Raw genomic sequence first — 19,684 nt, 5'->3', positions numbered from 1 at the left:
GAATTCCCTGTGACGCGATCCAAGGGGCATCCCCCCTTCTCACTTCCTCTTGAATGCTGCGTTCAGCTTTGATCGCAGCATTCAGGGGAATAGCAGTGGAAATTAGAGGTTTTTCTGATCTCCGCCGTTATAGAGCGGGGCTGCGGCTGTGTAATACAGCCATTGCCCCGTTCCTGACAGTAAGTGCGTGCGCAGTCAGCATGAGGTGATGCGGCTGGCGCTGCACTAATGAGCGGCGGTTCAGGCACTGAGAACAGAACATGGGGGTGTTTTGCAGTGCGCCCGCCATGTTCTGTCTTCAGTGCTGCCGCTCATTAGTGTAGCGCTGGCCGCATCACATTGTCCTGATGGCGCGCACTTGTCAGGACTCGGGAGCAGGCAATGGCTGTATTACACAGTTGCAGCCCCACTCTCATACAGTCATACAGCTAAGTATCGAAATACATGAAATAACAATATTGAACAGTATCGAAGTTTCGATGCATCGTGCATCCCTAGTGTGAATTTTTTAGGTTTGTAGAACTGTGACATTGGGTAAACGCAGCCCGTGCATGCGCAAATGGGCTGGAACGCAAGTTTCGATCCGGCGCATGCGCATTGGTGATTTACTCACCGCTTGCGTTACATAGACTCTATTTACGGTCTTGGCGCCATCTTTGAGCATGCGCAGTAGGTGCGCGCTAACGCTGCTGTCTCAAGGTGTGCAACAAATTGGTGATGTATGATTTCCTATGTGATTTACATATAACTATATCTTGTAGATTGGCCTCTGCAGCTTTCATTGATTAGCTAATTGCTAATTAAAGCACAGTAGATTGTTTTTACATATTTTGTATCCACGTACATTGCACCTGATATATGAAAGTACGATTGTACTTATGCACTTTGTAAAACTGTTCCATAATATGGGTTGAAAGTTCTATGTATACACTTGATTTTTGTAAATTGTACATCAATTGGTTTTATGTTAATTATTGGATGTACTTCCTATTTGTACCTGACAATGTGTGTAGTGTTGTACAGCTTGAGAAAGGTTCTGTGACGAACCCCGAAACGTCGCTGCTCACTTGAGGTGAATAAATCCACCCTTTTTTCATCTATCTGGAAGTCCTGGTGCCGTTATTTTGTCCTATGGTTCTTATGTATTCAAGTTTGGGAACTGATTCATCCTCTGGTAACGTGCACATGGCCTAATATAGAGCTGCGTGGAGTGCTGTGTTCATCTACAATTGCAGGGTGATTAAATAAGAGAAAAGCACTGCTGGGAGAGTGTGAGAAAGCAAGAGTGTGAAGACTGGTCTGCTGCTGAACAGACCTGATATTTACAGAGGGGTGAGAGCTAACCCCTGCAAAGGGCTGGACTGCGTGCTTTATACTTGAACTTTTATTACTTGAAACGTTTCTTTCTGTTCTAAGCTTTGTGTATGCTGATGAAACAAGATTCCTTTGTGTTTATTGCACTTTGCTGCTTGAAAGAGAAATAAAGCTTCTAAGTCCTGTTTAACAAGAATACTGCGCTCAGTGTCGCTTTGCCTAACAACATTCCCCAAACTGCTACAATAGGTATATGTGTATGTATATATATTTCTATGTGACGGTGTATATATATGTATATATACATACATACACATATAATATATATATATATATATACACACACACACACACATATATTATATATGTATATATCTCTAGCAATGAGAAAGGCCCCATGGAGTAGGGCTGAATTGTCGCAAGGGGTGATTAAAGTGATCCTATTTTTCACTACAACTGGAGTGCTGTCTCGTATTTTGGAGTGGGCTATATACATACATATATATATATATATATATATATATATACACATATACACACACACATGTATATATGTGTGTGTATATATTTATACATATAATATATATATAGTGTGTGTGTAGGGTTGAAATTTATTCTGGTTAGGTTTTTTTCTGTGGACTTACAGAAGTTCTGTGTAATAATAGGATCATCTGCTGATATAACTTACATAGTCCTCGGCTTTCTTCAGGATGTGCGCCATAACGTGGAGTGGTGGAGGCTACAATAGAACAGTTTGTATTTAGTTTTCTTTTTTAACTTAACAAATGTTTTATAATTAATGAATTAAAACTTGATTCATTTCCATTTATTAAAATTTTAGAGACATTCCAAGAGAATTCTAAAAATATCAATCCACACCTAGTGGTGTAGCTATAGTAGTCGCAGCGGTCGCAGTTGCACAGGACCCCCTTACCACTGTCCACTGTGTAGACCCAGCAATGCACCCGCATCTATCTGATATTTATGACATATCCTCTGGATATGACATAAATGTCCCTGATAGGCAAACCCCTTTAAATGATGAGCGCCACAGGCGCAGTGCTAGTAAACGTCACAACTGCAGCCTGCAGGGGAGTCTGGGAGCACTTCCATCAACGTCAGCCCTCCCCCAGCTGCACCATCATCTCCCCCATGTGATCTCTTCATCTTTGTGCAGCATGAATTAGGAGGAGCTCTGTGTTACTGTGCTAGGCCAATGTAATGACGTCATGTCATCGCTACAACACAGATCTCAGCCTTAGCGGTGCAGGGGTGGCTAGGGACTTTACTGTAAGGGCTGGCAGAGGGTGGCATGTACTACCAGAGGCACAGGACAGAAAAGAACTGGACAGGCAGGAGCCATTCCTTCTCTGCAGGACAGGCAGCAGGAGTTAGGAGGAGCTCTGTGTTACTGTGCTAGGCCAATGTAATGGTGTCATGTCATCAGCTACAACACAGATCTCAGCCTTAGCGGTGCAGGGGTGGCTAGAAACTTTACTGTAAGGGCTGGCGGAGGGTGGAATGTACTGCCAGAGGGACAGGACAGAAAAGAACTGGACAGGCAGGAGCCATTCCTTCTCTGCAGGACAGGCAGCAGGAGTTAGGAGGAGCTCTGTGTTACTGTGCTAGGCCAATGTAATGGCGTCATGTCATCGGCTACAACACAGATCTCAGCCTTAGCGGTGCAGGGGTGGCTAGGGACTTTACTGTAAGGGCTGGCGGAGGGTGGAATGTACTGCCAGAGGGACAGGACAAAAAAGAACTGGACAGGCAGGAGCCGTTCCTTCTCTGCAGGACAGGCAGCAGGAGTTAGGAGGAGCTCTGTGTTACTGTGCTAGGCCAATGTAATGGCGTCATGTCATCGGCTACAACACAGATCTCAGCCTTAGTGGTGCAGGGGTGGCTAGGGACTTTACTGTAAGGGCTGGCGGAGGGTGGAATGTACTGCCAGAGGCACAGAAAAGAACTGGACAGGCAGGAGCCATTCCTTCTCTGCAGGACAGGCAGCAGGAGTTAGCAGGAGCTCTGTGTTACTGTGCTAGGCCAATGTAATGACGTCATGTCATCGCTACAACACAGATCTCAGCCTTAGCGGTACAGGGGTGGCTAGGGACTTTACTGTAAGGGCTGGCGGAGGGTGGCATGTACTGCCAGAGGCACAAAAAAGAACTGGACAGGCAGGAGCAATTCATTCTCTGCCGGACAGCAGGAGATAAACTCGGAGGAGTCACAGACACAACAGGGTGCAGGTAGACTAGCCCATGCCCTGGCTCCACTAGAGAAATCTCTTAGTGCCCATTATGACTACCGTATATGTCGGCGTATAAGACGACTGGGCGTATAAGACGACCCCCAACTTTTACCCTTAAAATATAGAATTTAAGATATACTCACCATTTCGTGCAGGAGCGCTTCACTATGGCCATCGGCGGCAGGACCCAGGACTCTCTGTCTCTTTGAACTCGCGCATTCGCAGATAGGCTGCTTCATCGCGCGAGATCTGAGAGGCAGGGAATGAGAGGAAAGGGCGGGCCAGAGCATCTTACAGAGATGTTCCCTGGCGGCTAATACCTGTCTTCCCTCAGATCCGTGGCGGATTCCGTGCATCCCGGGAGCCTGTGTACCGGACTGCAGGCTCACAAGGTAACACACAACCTGTGTGTAGACAATATGTAGACTAGGGATGTCACGATACCAGAATTTGGACTTCGATACCGATACTTCGTTTAGTATTGCGATTTCGATACCAATTTCGATACTTTTGCCAACAGTAATAAAAAAAAAATTCTTCCGTTTTCTGATGTGAGGCGCGACGTGTGATGAATTTTGAACGCGCCTCACATTAATAGTAATTAATCCCATCATGTTTCTCAGTCATAATGGGTTAATGTGCGAGGTACATGATGGGGTTAATTACTATTAATGTGAGGAACATGGAGGGTAAATTCATCGCACCTCATGCCTCACATTAATAAGTGAATGAAAGCCGTGTTTATTTCATTTTTTTATTTTAATGTTTATTGTAAAAAAGGTGAAGGTGTATTTTTTTTTAAATTTAACAATACTTTGTTTTTACTTTATTTTTAAACTTTAATGTACTGACATATATCAGATATGTGCCAGTACATTAACCTGTGGACAGATAGCACACAGGCAGTTGTTAGGACATACTTGGGTATGTCCTAACAACATGAAATATGGTAAGACAGCCCTGGGGTCCGTCAATAGACCCTGGGCTGTCTGCCCATATATGGTATGGCTCTCGATCGCGTCACAGGAATTCCCTGTGACGCGATCCAGGGGCATCCCCCCTTCTCACTTTCCCCTGAATGCTGCAGTCAGCTGTGATCGCAGCATTCAGGGGAATAACGGCGGAGATGAGAGGTTTCTCTGATCTCCGCCGTTATAGCGCGGGGCTGCGGCTGTGTAATACAGCCATTGCCCCGCTCCTGACAGGAAGTGCGCGCGCGGTCAGAGGAGATGCAGAGGAGATGCCGGCGCTGCACTAATGAGCGGCAGTTCAGGCACTGAAGACAGAACATGGGGGTGTTTTGTAGCGCGCCCGCCATGTTCTGTCTCCAGTGCCGCCGCTCATTAGTGCAGCGCTGGCCGCATTGCATCATCCTGACCCCGCGAACTTATCATGACTCAGGAGCGGGGCTGTGGCTGAATTACACAGCCGCAGCCGCGCTCCCATACATTCATGTGTCACTATACTGAGCTGTGCGGCTGCAACGTGCATCCCTAATGTAGACAATATCCGGCATATAAGACGACCCCACACTTTTGAAATTTTTTTAAGGGTGTAAAAAGTCGTCTTGTACGCCGATATATACGGTAGATATTATGGCTCTCTATTCAGTATTATATGGTTGAAAACCTGGACATTTCTGCAGACTTGCCCCTGTAGAAAAAGGATATATGATAGACCAGTTTAGCACTTGCCAGTTTCTATAGGGGCTAGTCTGTGTAGAAATGGCACCATTTATATCACATAGACCACTCAGAACATGTAAGAGGTTTTATATGTAATTTACAATATTGCACAAGAAGTGCATTCAATTCTACACGGATTTCCCTTTGTAGAAAAAGGTTTATCATATACCAGTTTCTATAAGGACTGGTCTGTATAGAAATGTATATGTTCTGTCCATCATTTTATATCACATGGAGCTCAGTACACGTGTATACAGACTAGCTCCTATAGAAACCTGTACTACATGTGCTGAGCTTTATCTGGTATAAAACGGCTGACAACAAATGCATTTCTATACAGATTTACCTTATAGAAAAAGTTGTCATGTACCCGTAAAATTACAATTATGATGGGTACCCACCAGATTTACTGCCCAGGCACCTCAAACTGGCCCTGATAAAAGTTGCAGAAAGTGCTGGTTTCCTTATTATACTGAACATATGATATTATTTTATAATGGATAAAATATAAATGTAACTGGTATGAATCTAGTGTAAGGAATGATATAAAGAATAAAGCTGTAACAGTGAGGTGATTCTCTTAGGATGCAGAACATTACTACCGATGTCACTGGGATTACCAGAGAAGATCTATTACTTCATGGCTGCAGAGAAATGGAGGGGCATGGTGGAGTTTTGTTCTCTCCAGGACACGATTTACATAATTCTGTCCTTCTCTTCTTCATATTCTGCAGTATAGGATACTATAGAATGTAAAGGGCAGCGTACACTGGAATACTTACATATAAAAGTACTCCGTGGTCAGTAGAACGGCTAATATTTGGAACAATATGTAGGGTAGAAGTGAATTTCTCTTTTAGGACTGCCTTACTATACTGATGTGGTATGTGGTCAGTGATAAAGTGTCCAGTGCTGCAATATATATAAACTATACACTGAAATGCAGACATAAAAGACTCTGACACTGACAGTATTGGTGAAGCAGGCCAGCAGTGCTGATGCCATCATGGTAGGTACGTCCATGGTTCCATCTTTCTCTTGCTCCATGCCTTCTGCTCTAGCGGGCAGTCCGTGTGTCACTGGCTTCTGAAAACACAGATAGTATATAAAGATATTTACACATGGAGAAATATGTAGTGTTCTTATATATGGAGTGCAAGGAGGGAGTCATTCCTACATTGGGTACTAAAGGCTCATGCACACGACCGTTGTGCCACTCAGGCCGTTTTTGAAAGGATCCGAGTGACACCCGATAGTCTTCACGGACCCATTCACTATATCAGGTGAATCGGGTCCATGAAAAATGGTCGGAGTCTCTGATCCGAGGAAAAATAGATGAACATGTCCTATCTTTCCTCGGATCACTGACGGGACTCGGACGGCACACTCGGTCGTGTGCATGAGGTGTAAGATCTGGAGCTTCATCTTCTACATTACAGTCGGGTCTTCAGTCTCCCTTCAGGACTGTGTCACTTGTAAAAGAATAAAGTTCTGTGCAGACCTGGCAGAGCTGTACTATATCTCCACCAACAACCCTGCCGCAGGATCCATGTGTGGTGTGGATAGTTCTAGAAAATGCTACTAGTACTATTTCTATTATCTTTTTATTATAACATGTAAAAACATAGGGTGAAATTCAACAGCTTTTCTACACCAATTATTTAGTGTGGTTATATAAATTATACATTGAAAATGAAGTAATAAAAGACACTGACAGTAAGGCCATGTTCACACAGGGCGGATACGCTGCGTAAAAGTACACAGCATATCCGCCCTGGAACCTGCAGGGAATTCCGGCCGAAAAAACACACCAAATTGTGGTGCAGTTTTTCAGGCGCAATGTCCACTGCAGAAAAAAAAAACACTTATACTTAAGCCCGTTCTACATAGTTATGGCGACGCGTCCCCGTGTTGTCCTTGCAGTGCGGCCTCCTGGGATAAAGCTACAGCCCATGTGACCGCTGCAGCAGTCACATGAGATAAAACGTCACTCCAGGAGCCTGGCCTGGACGGACAATAAAAGAATGAGTCGCTATGACAACACCTGGGTGGTAAGTATAAACCTTATTATTCATTTTAAACGACAAAAAGCTTTTTCTTTTTTCTGAATTGCAAATTTTGTAACGGAATCCCATTGTTTCCGCCGCAAAAATTGAATTCAATGGGAAAAACCCACAACAGAAAAGCAGCGGATCCAAAGCAGATTGACATGCTGGGGAATGAAAAACCGCACCACAGGTCAATTTCAGAGATTTTTGGTGGATTTTTTACGCAACGTTTGGATGAGATTTGGTTACATCTCATCCACTTTGCTGCTACTGTATTATTCTGTGGATTTTACACAATGAAATACGTGGCATATAATCCGCAGTGTTTACACAACGTGTGAACATACCCTTATAGTGAAGCCGGCCAGCAGTGCTGATGCCATCATGGTACTCATGTCGCCGGTGCCTTCTTTCTCTTGCCGGCGCTCCATGTCTTCTGCTCTAACGGGCAGTCCGTGTGTCACTGGCTGCTGAACACACAGATAGTATATAAAGATATTTACACATGGAGAAATATGTAGTGTTCTTATATGTGGAGTGCAAGGAGGGAGTCATTCCTACACTGAGCACTAAGATCTGGAGCTTCATCTTCTACTTTTCAGTCGGGTCTTCAGTCTCTCTTCATGACACTCACTTGTAAAAGAATAAAGTTCTGTGCAGACCTGGTAGATCTGAACTATCACTCCACCAACAACCCTGCCGCAGGATCCATGTGTGGTGTGGATAGGAATAGAAATAGTACTAGTAGCATTTTCTAGAACTATTATCTTTTGATTATCACATGTAAAAACATAGGAGGAATTTAACAACTTTTCTACGCCTGTTATCTGGCGTAGAAAAATCGTAAACGGCTCAAAAGTGACAAAAATTTAGACTGTCGCGCCGTTTTTGTCACCCTTGACACTTTTTTTAAATAAACCTATGGCCCGACGCATTTATTATTATTTGTGCCAGAAACTGGCGTAAATTATAGCGTAAATCTAGCATGCGCCTCTTAAGAAATTTGTTGCATCTTACTCCGCTTGTTTCCTATTAGGACTGGAATGCCAGTCTTAATAAATTCTTCCCCCGCACAGTATTTACGGGTCATGTGCGCAGAACTGAATGGTATAGGACTGCTGCACTGGAAATCTACAGAGGCCCAAATAGTCTGCCAGTTCAAATTCTAACATGCTAAGCGGGTACAAGTGCCAGGTAATGCCCAGCCTCCAGCTATGACTATAAGCAATTTGTTTTCTATTTACATAATAAAAACTGGACCAATATAAAAGTTGCGTAATTTTTCAGATAATCTGTTCCAAAGTCACCATTGTAAGGCGTGAGACATATTAGGAGACTTTAACTCAGTATAAAAATGTGATTTTCTTTCTAACCCAACCTAATATTTGTACAGTTTTTCTGTGACCCCCCATATATGTAGGAAAATAGAAGATATGTTATTAACCCTTTTACGACATGTCACGTACATTTACGTCGCTGCCGCCAAGGGGTTAGCGCATTGTCGCGTAACTGTCCTTGACAGTGATGGAGCAGGCTCAGAAGCTGAGCCTGCTCCATCACCAGCGGGTGTCAGCTGTATATCACAGCTGAAACTCTGCTGTAATGGCAGGAACTGGACTGTTGTCCAACCCTCGCCGATTAACTCCCTAAATGCTGCTGTCAATTGCGACCACAGCATTTCGATGGTTTGTACTCCATCGACACTGCTGTGACGCGATTGCGAGGGTGCCTATGGTTGTTATCGCAACCGGAGGCCTAACAATTGCCTCCTGGTTGCCAAGTAGAGAAGCCTATTAGGCCCAGCACACCCAAGAGATGGGACCTAATAAGCTTGCTGTCAGTATATGACTGACAGCTCTAAGGCCATGATCAGACGTGGCGGAATTTTTCAGCTGAAAATGTTGCTGCAGATTCTTTGCGAATTTGCAGCAACATTTTCATATTTGACAGGTAATTCAGACGTTGTGGATATCACAGCAGACTTGCTGCAGATTTCAGCCTTTGCAATGCAAATGCTGAGATCCGCAGTGAAAGTCAGCTTCTTCTCCGCAATGGAATGAGCATGCTGCGGAGGGAAGAATCTGCACCGCAGCCTAGTTTCCGCACAGTTATTTTCTGCAACGTCTGAGCTAAGTTTCCTAAAAATGTATAGAAAGACATGCAAAAAACGGCAGCTGCAGAATTTAACTGCGGACTGTCCACAGCAGAATTCAACAGCAATAACGCCACGTCTGAATGTGCCCTAATACACTGCACTACGTGTGTACTGCAGTATATTAGAATAGCAATCAGGGCTTCAGGCCTTCAAGTCCTCTAGTGGGACAAAAAAAAAGTTACTAAAAATGTTGACTAAAAAATAAAATAAAAAATTTTCACGTTACATAAACAAAAAAAGCATTTTTTTCCCATAATAAAACTTATATTACAGGAAAAAACTGAAAACATTAAAAAAGTACACATATTTGGTGTTGCCGCGTCCGTAACGACCCCAACTGTAAAAAAAAAATCCAGCACGGTGAACACCATAAACAATAATGCCAGTCACACTTTTTTGATCACCTCGCCTTCCCAGAAATTTTTTGATAAAATGATGAAAAAGTCGCATGTACCACAAAATGGTACTAATATAAACAACAGCTCGTCCCGCAAAAAGCAAGCCCTCACACAGCCTTTTTGACGCAAAAATAAGTTAGGGCTCTTAGAATATGGCAACCCAAACAATAAACGATAAAAAAAAAACGTGATTTTATCCGTGGTAACGCTGTAAAATATAAAAAAAACTATATACATTTGGTGTCGCCGTAATGGTAGCGACCCGCAAAATAATTTCAATATGTCATTTATAACGCATGATGCACGGCGTAAAAAAAAAAGAATAAAAGAAATAAATAAAAGAAATAAAAAAAGAATAAAAAAAATTGATTTGTTTTTTGGTCACCCTGCTTCACAAAAAAATAAATAAATGATCAAAAAGTTGCATGTACCCCAAAATGGTACCAATGAAAACAGATTGTCCCGCAAAAAAATAAGCCCTCACACAGCTCAGTTGATGAAAAAATAAAAAAGTTCTGGCTCTCAGAAAATGTAGATACAAAATGTGCAGCGTGTGTTCCAAAAGGGGGTTAAAATCGGGCACCATTTATCAGTGTGACACTTGCCACACATCTGCATGTTATTATTCATTTACCACATTATTATACCCTTTTATTATGCCCTGATTTACTCCGCACAGCTTACATATGCCCCCACATTGTAAACTGAAATACCAGTAAAGCCCCAAACAGAACTATTATCAAGAAAAATCTGGGCTCCAAAAGCCAAATGGCGCTCTCTCCCTTGTGTACCCTACAGTGTGCCCAAACATCAATTTACATCCTCATAAATGGCATCGCCATACCCGGGAGAGTCCGCTTAACGGTTTATGAGGTACTTGTCTTCAGTGGCACACAATGGGTAAAACATATTGTGCACTAAAATGGCATATCAGTAGAAAATGTACACTTTGCACCCTCCCCTGAGCATTGGTTCCTTCTTGATAAATGCCTTGAGGGGTGTCGTTTCCACTTCTTGGGGGTTTGTTTTACTATTTGACCTGAGAGTCCAGCAATTGTTGGCCAATGCTTCATAAAGCGCTAAAATGGCCTCGAATGCGCATGGTGCTTTTTCACTCCTGAACCCGGTCATATGTCCAGGCAAAATATTAGGGCAACAAACATGTAGAGTGTATCTAAAGCTAGGAAACACGGCATAATAATTAGAGAGCTGTCTTTTCATAGCGGCATAAGCTGTGCACCCATATTGGGCACTGAAATTACATATCTGTGGAAAAAAATATTTTCGCTTTGCACCCTCCGCTGTGCATTAATTTCTAATAAAAAAAAAACACCTCTGGTGTGAAAATGCTCACTACACCCCTCAAAAAATGCCTTGAGGGGTGTAGTTTCTAAAATGGCGTCACTTCTGGGGGTTTGTTTCAGTATTTGACCTTGAAGCCCTGCACTTGTGGGCCAATGCAGTTAAATTCACCAAAATAAGACTCAAATGGGCATGGTGCTCTTTCAATTCTGAGCCCTGTCATATGTCCAGGCAATTTCGGGAGAAATTTCTTCACAGATGTTGGGGTGCTTTTTCTCCTTTATTCCTTAGTTAAATGTAAAAATTGTAGCTAAATCTATATTTTATGAGAAAAAAATTCTATTTTGATTTACACAACCTAATTACAAATACATTTATCAAAAAACCTGCGGGGTCAAATTGCTCACTATACCCCTAGATACATTCCTTGGGGGTGTAGTTTCCAAAATGGTCTCTTTTTGGGGTTGTTTCCTATGTTTTGGCACTACAAGACCTCTTCAAACCTGGCATAGTGCCTAAACTATATTCTAATAAAAAGAAGGCCCCAAAATCCACTAGGTGCTCCTTTGCTTCTGAGGCCAGTATTTCAGTCATGTGGCGCACTAGGGTCACATGTGGGATATTTCTAAAAACTGCGGAACCTGGGCAATACATTTTGAGTTGCGTGTCTTTGGTAAAACCTTCTGTGTTAAACAATTTTCTATATTAAAATTAATTTTCTAAAAAAATGTTAACTAGTAACTATTTTGTGTGCTATTACTATCTGTCTTAAAAGCAGATACATTTAAATGTAGAAATATGCTAATTTTTACTAATTTCCTCAAGATGTTGGTGAATTTTTTTACAAATAAATACTGAATTTATCGACCAAATTTTTCCACTAACATACAAGTACAATTTGTCATGAGAAAACAATCACAGTCAGAATAACTTCGATAATTAAAACCATTGCAAATTTATTACCATATAAAGTGACACGTGTCAGATTTGAAAAAATGGGTTGTGTCCACAAGGGGTTAAGAATTACAAAACTGATCAGTAAATGACATGGCCCCTGAAAATATCAATCCACTGACCAGGTCACGCCCGTCGTCTTATACCTTGTGTACTGTGTATATACTGTCCTGTGTGTAGTGTGTGTGGTGTGTAAAGATCTGCACTTACCAGTAGATGATCAGGAAAGTATGGTGTAATCCTGGAATAAAAAACAGCAAAAAAAACTCCCCAAAAACCAAAAATGTGTCCTCAAATATCTATGAATCGCTTCTTGTATATAACAAGACGCTGCAGTTGTTTCCAACTAACTGATCAACTGATCTGTAGGCCGAGCAGAAAATTCAAATTACAACATTCCGGGCAGGTGCCAGGGAGTGACCAATCATATGCCAGTTACATGCCAACCACATGCCAGCTGTATGATCTCTTCACTTTATCCACTTGGTTTCCATATTCAAATCTTTTGAAATATATATGTTCTTCCCATAATGCTTTAATAAATGTCAGTCAAATAAAAACAACATAGATATTGCAATGACATGTGGTTTACATGAATAATTTACAAACATCCCCGATCAGCTGGTGGGTGCGATCACACCAATAATATATCCTTAGTAGGACACCCATATCCCAGCTCTATAGGAAGCCCCATGGACACAACCTGTATGAAGTCTAGAGCCCCCCTGACCTCAGGCAGCATTGTGTAGTAAAGTGAGGGGATGGCATTGATTGTATAATGTATATTATTACTGCGCCTATCTAAGTAGCGGCGCTTTCTTTATAATTACATTATAAATTATAATAATATTACCTATAAAGCACCAACATTTTCCACAGCGCTGTACAATAAATTACAGGGTACAGTGACATACAATTCTAAAATGTTACAATATAAATATAAGGAGAGAGGGCCCTGCTCACAAGCGCACAGTCTACATGGAAAGGGGGTGATACAATAGAAACAAGGGTATATATTACTCTACTGATCCATCCAGTATCAGCAAACCAGATTCAATGACTATGTATACATAGATGTAGACTCACTTATCTACAGACATTGTAATGGAGCATTTCCATTGACATGTTATATATGAGCTTCTAACATGCAGATTAGAGAGTATATATATATATATATATATATATATATATATATATATATATGTATATATATATATATGTACAGTGACATAGACTTACAGTTCATCCTCAGGAGTTACCCAATATTTTGTAGTGCGGACTAGTGGGATCATAGGCCTCTTGTATAGAGGACCAGTCATATCTAGTTGAACAGTTTCTAATTCTCATTTATTTCTAGGCAAATTCCATATAACATAGTGGTAAGTAGAAAGTAAAACATTAAGCCCCTGGACTTTTGTATCAAGAGAGTCAGGCCTCAACCTCATGGTCTTATGGCTCCATTTTGTACACAGCTGTAATGGGGCTCTAGTGCATGGGGTCTTTACTGTACCTCCTTAGGCCTCCCATTTCATATTAAATAAAAACCCCAACACAACCCATGTTAGCCAATTTATTGAAAATATTGACACAGTCATCGAAGTAGTCCTCGAATCCGACGAAGACCAACAACCAAACCTCTAAAAATATACAAAAAAACACATTAGTAACTGTAAAATACTTTATATTGTGTTATAATATAAATGTTATTCGATAGAACTAAAGATACATTATGCTAACGATGACAGTTAAAGAGGCTCTGTCATCACATTATAAGTGGCCTATCTTCTACATAATGTGATCGGCGCTGTAATGTAGATTATAGCAGTGTTTTTTATTTAGAAAAACGATCATTTTTGACAGAGTTATGACCTATTTTAGCTTTATGCTAATGAGTTTCTTAATGGACAACTGGGCGTGTTTTACTTTTTGACCAAGAGGGCGTTGTGAAGAGAAGTGTATGACGCTGACCAATCAGCTGACCAATCAGTTGACCAATCAGTGACCAATCAGTGACCAATCAGCGTCATACACTTCTCTCCATTCATTTACACAGCATATAGTGATCTTATTACATCACTATGTGCAGCCACATACACACACACTAACGTTACTCAAGTGTCCTGACAGTGAATATACATTACCTCCAGCCAGTACGTGATGTCTATTCAGAATCCTGACACTTCTGAAGCGTTTGTGTGAGATTTAACCAAGGCAAGCGTAATCTCGTTTTAAATGACAGGAAACATCGTAATCTCGCGAGATTATGCTTGCCTTGTGTAAATCTCACACAAACGCTACAGAACTGTCAGGATTCTGAATACACATCCCGTCCTGGCTGTAGGTAATGTATATTCACTGTCAGGACACTTGAGTAACGTTAGTGTGTGTGTATGTGGCTGCACAAAGCGATATAGCTATATTGCTATGTGCTGTGTAAATGAATGGAGAGAAGTATATGACGCTGATTGGTCACTGATTGGTCAGCTGATTGGTCAGCGTCATACACTTCTCTCCACAACGCCCACTTGGTCAAAAAGTAAAACACGCCCATTTGTCCATTAGGAAACTCATTAGCATAAAGCTAAAAAAGGTCATAACTCCATCTACATTATCTACATTACAGTGCCGATCACATCATGTACAAGATAGGCCACTTATAATGTGGTGACAGAGCCTCTTTAAGCAAAACTATAATCTGCTATTTCAGCACCGGCAATGCATGAGTAATGACAGTTGTAAGTCTTCTAAATGTAGGCACAAATGTCACCTAAATGTTAAGACACGCCTATAAAAAAAGGTTCAACCTGCAGAGGCGACAAGCCTTCTTTAGGGTATGTTCACACGGCAGCGTCCGTAACGGCCGAAATTACGGGGCTGTTTCCAGGAGAAAACAGCCCCGTCATTTCAGCCGTAATGGCATGTGCAGGCGCTTGAACGCCGCGTCCATTACAGACGTAACTGGAGCTGGTTTTCCATGGAGTCCATGGAAAACGGCTCCACTTACGTCTGAAGAAGTGACATGACACTTCTTTGGCGCGGGCGTCTATTTAAGCGCCGTCTTTTGACAGCGACGCGTAAATATACGCCTCATGTGAACAGACAAACGTCAGCCCATTGCTTTCAATGGGCAGATGTTTGTCAATGCTTTCAAGCCGTAATTTCGGACGTAATTCGGGGGTTAAAACGCCCGAATTACGTCCGTAAATAGGCCGTGTGAACATACCCTAACTGTGAATCTATGGAATAGTCTACCGCAGGCTTCGATAAATTCCAGGAACAAAAAAATCTAAGCTGTTATGTGTAAAAAATGTTTACTTCCCTTTTCCCATCCCTTGGTTCAACTTGATGGACATGTGTCTTTTTTTCAACCGTACGAACTATGTAACTATGTATACTCTGTCTATCTCTGTCATAAATATCCCAGAGTGGTGGTCATCTAGGGGTGGTCATCTAGGGGTGGTGGTCATCCAGGGAGACGCCCAAGGACATACACTGATACCAATGATGAAGACACACGCTCAGGCTAAGCAAGATGGGGACGACAAGTGTCCCATACAATGACTATGTAAGATGATATCTGTTTTACAATCTAAGCTATATTACAATATGAATCTTTCTATGTATGTATCTCTGCTATAATTTTTTTTTAAATATATCTCCATAAACAAACCATTTTTTGTATCATTTTCGTATTCCTCTTATTGAATACTGATCAAGAATATTGAAGGAAACACGGTCAAAATTAACTTTTTAGTGAGTCAGAAAGACAGTGAGAACGACATTTAACAGTAACACTAATAAGTAAAAAAGCAGAACCATTATCAAACTTACCTTCCTGGGTCTGTGACAGTAAATTAACCCCTTCCCGCTCCTGGACGTACTATTTGGTCATGGTAGCTGTATCATTCGCGCTCCATGACCTAATAGTACGTCTCCGGAGTACAAATTCTTTTCGGCAAAAAAAATGACATTTGTAAATTTCGCCTCTAATTTGCCTTAATTCCTGTGAAACGCCTAAAGGGTTAAGAAACTTTCTGAATGCTGTTTTGAATACTTTGAGGGGTGCAGTTTTTTAAATGGGGTGATTTATGGGGGTTTTCTAATATAGAAGGCGCTCAAAGTCACTTCAGAACAGAACTGGTTCCTGAAAAAATAGCCTTTTGAAATTTTCTTGAAAATGTGAGAAATTGCTGCTTAAGTTCTAAGCCTTTAGAAAAAAAAAAGGACACTCAAAAAACAATGCAAACATAAAGTAGACATATGGGAAATGTAACCATTTTGTAGTAACCATTTTGTCTGATATTACTATCTGTCATACAAGCAGATACATTTAACCCGTTAAGGACGTAGCCTAGTTTTGGCCTTAAAGGAACAGTGTCACCCCAAAAAATATTTTTATATCAGTTTGATGTTAGTGTTTTATTAAAAACGTTTATATTTATTTGTGTGTTTGTGTGTTACTTTTTTTTATTTTTTTACTTTTTCTTCCCTATGGGGGCTGCCATTTTTTTTTCCCATTTCTGTATGTGTCGATTAACGACACATACAGACATGGAATACGGCAGCTACAGTCCCATAGTGAATGCGAACGGGGCCCGTTCCATCCACTATGGTGTACGCCGTCTGTGTGGGAACGGCGCATGCGCCGCTCCCACACAGTCCAAGTCCGGCGCCATTTTCCTGTGGGCCGGAAGTCGCGGCCGGACAGTAAGATTACTACTTCCGGTCGCGGCTTCCGGACTTGTGCACTTGGAGCAGCGGCAGCAGACGGAGCGGACGGACCGGAGGGAGCGGCGGCGGCAGGAGCAGGTAAGTTATTTCTATGTATGTTCGTGTTTCAGTGTGTGTTTACTACTGTATGTAAACCTACTACACTGTGTGTTAGCTCAAAAAATGGCGACACACAGTGTAGGAGGTTTGACCGTTCAATCCCCTCGTTTCTCCCGGCACTAGCCAGGATAAAGGAGAGGGGGATTCTGAGAGCTCACTAGAGCGAGGGATTTTTTTTCCAATTTTGCAGCATAAAGCAATGTGGTTGCTTTACCACATGCAATGCTGCAATTTTGGAAATTGCTCCATCTAGTGACCAGCACTGGGAAATATTATAAATTAGAATCTAATTTATAATATTTCCTGACTCGTGAAAAAAATAAAAAAAATTAGAACAATGTTTAATCACCTACACACTAATTGTTTAACTAAAAAAAAAATACATTTTTTGCTAGCAACACATTCCCTTTAAGGCTCAGAGCCCATTTTTCAAATCTGACATATTTCCCTTTATGTGGTAATAACGTCGGAATGCTTAAACCTATCCAAGCCATTCTGAGACTGTTTTCTCATGACACATTGGGCTTCATGTTCGTGGTAAAATTTGGTCAATATATTCAGTGTTTATTGGTGAAAAATTGCAAAATTTAGAGAAAATTTTGAAAAAATAGAATTTTTCAGAATTTAAATGCATCTGCTTTTAAAACAGACGGTTATACCACCCAAAATAGTTACTAGTTCACATTTCCCATATGTCTACTTTAGATTGGCATCATTTTTTGAACATTCTTTTATTTTTCTTGGACGTTAAAAGGCTTAGAACATAAATAGCAATTTCTCATATTTTTAAGAAAATTTCAAAAGCCTTTTTTTTTAAGGTACCTCTTGAGTTCTAAAGTGGCTTTGAGGGGCCTATGTATTAGAAACCCTGATAAAACATCCCATTTTAAAAACTAGACCCCTCAAAGTATTCAAAACAGCATTTAGAAAGCTTTTTAACCCTTCAGGCATTTCACAGGAATTAAAGCAAAGTGGGAGGTGAAATTTGCAAATTTCATTTTTCTTGCTGAATTTAAATTTTATTCAATTTTTTACTGTAACACAGAAGGTTTTACCAGAGAAACACTACTAAATATGTATTGTCCAGATTCTGCAGTTTTTAGAAATGTCCCACATGTGCCTCTAGTGCGCTCGTGGACTAAAACACAAGCCCTAGAAGCAAAGAAGCACCTAGTACATTTTGAGGCCTCTTTTTTTATTAGAATATATTTTATATTTTAGGCAGCATGCCAGGTTTGAAAAGGTGTTGAGGTGCCAAAACAGTAGGAATCCCCCAATAGTGACCCCATTTTGGAAACTACACCCCTCAAGGAATTCATTTATGGTTGTTGTTACCATTTTAACCCCACAGTTTTTTCACAGCACGTATTTGAATTGGGCTGTGAAATGGAAAAAATGTCATTTTTTACAATAAAATGTCATTTGTGATCCAAATTTCTTATTTTCAAAGGGAACAAAATACCCCATTTTGTTGCCCAATTTGTCCTGAGTACGGCAATACCCCATGTGTGGTGATAAACTGCCGTTTGGGCCCATGGGAGGGCTCAGAAGGAAAGGAGCGCTATGTGTTTGTTGGAGTCCAGATTTTGCTGGATTGGTTTTTGGGTGCCATGTCGCATTTGCAGAGCCTCAGAGGTATCAAAGCAATGGAAACCCACCAGAAGTGACCCCATTTTGGAAACTACACCCTTCAAGGAATTCAAATATGGTTGTTGTTACAATTTTGACCGCACAGCTTTTTCACAGCACCTATTTGAATTGGGATGTGAAATGAACAAAAATGTCATTTTTTACAATAAGATGTCATTTTTAATCAAAATTTCTTATTTTCACAGGGATTAAAATACCCCATTTTATTGCCCAATTTCTCCTGAGTGCAGCAATACCCTATTTGTGGCGATAAAATGCCGTTTGGGCGCATGGGAGGCCTCAGAAGGGAAGGAGCGCTGTGTGTTCTTTGGAGTGCAGATTTTGCTGGTTTGGTTTTCGGGTGCCGTGTCGCATTTGCAGAGCCCCAGAGGTATTAAAGCAATGGAAACCCACCAGAAGTGACCCCATTTTGGAAACTACACCCCTCAAGGAATTCATTTATGGGTAATGTGACCATTTAGACCCCATAGTTTCTTCACAGAACTTATTTGAATTGGGCTGGGAATGAAAAAAATAATATTTTTCCCAATAATATGTCGTTTTAGCTAAAAAATTCTTATTTTCACTAGAAATAAAATACTCCATTTTGTTGCCCAATTTGTCCTGAGTGCGGCAATTCCCCACTTGTGGTGATAAACTGCCGTTTGGGCCCATGGGAGGGCTCAGAAGGAAAGGAGCGCTATTTGTTCTTTGGAGTCCAGATTTTGCTGGATTGGTTTTCGGGTGCCATGTCGCATTTGCAGAGCCCCAGAGGTATCAAAGCAATAGAAACCAACCACAAATGACCCCATTTTGGAAACTACACCCCTCAAGGAATTCATTTATGGGTGTTGTGACCATTTTGACCCCATAGTTTTTTCACAGAACTTATTTGAATTGGGCTGGGAATTAAAACAAAATATTTTTTTCAAATAATATGTAGTTTTGGCTGAAAATTTCTTATTTTCACAAGAAACAAAATACCCCATTCTGTTGCACAATTTGTTCTGAGTGCCGCAATACCCCATTTGTGGTGATAAACTGCCGTTTGGGCCCATGGGAGGGCTCAGAAAGAAAGGAAGACCATTTGGCCTACTGGGGATTTTCTAGTGCGAAGT

This window comes from Rhinoderma darwinii, chromosome 5, assembly GCF_050947455.1.
Source record: "Rhinoderma darwinii isolate aRhiDar2 chromosome 5, aRhiDar2.hap1, whole genome shotgun sequence".
NCBI lineage: Eukaryota > Metazoa > Chordata > Amphibia > Anura > Rhinodermatidae > Rhinoderma > Rhinoderma darwinii.
The sequence above is the reverse complement of the archived record's forward strand: the minus strand, read 5'-3'. Positions refer to the sequence as shown.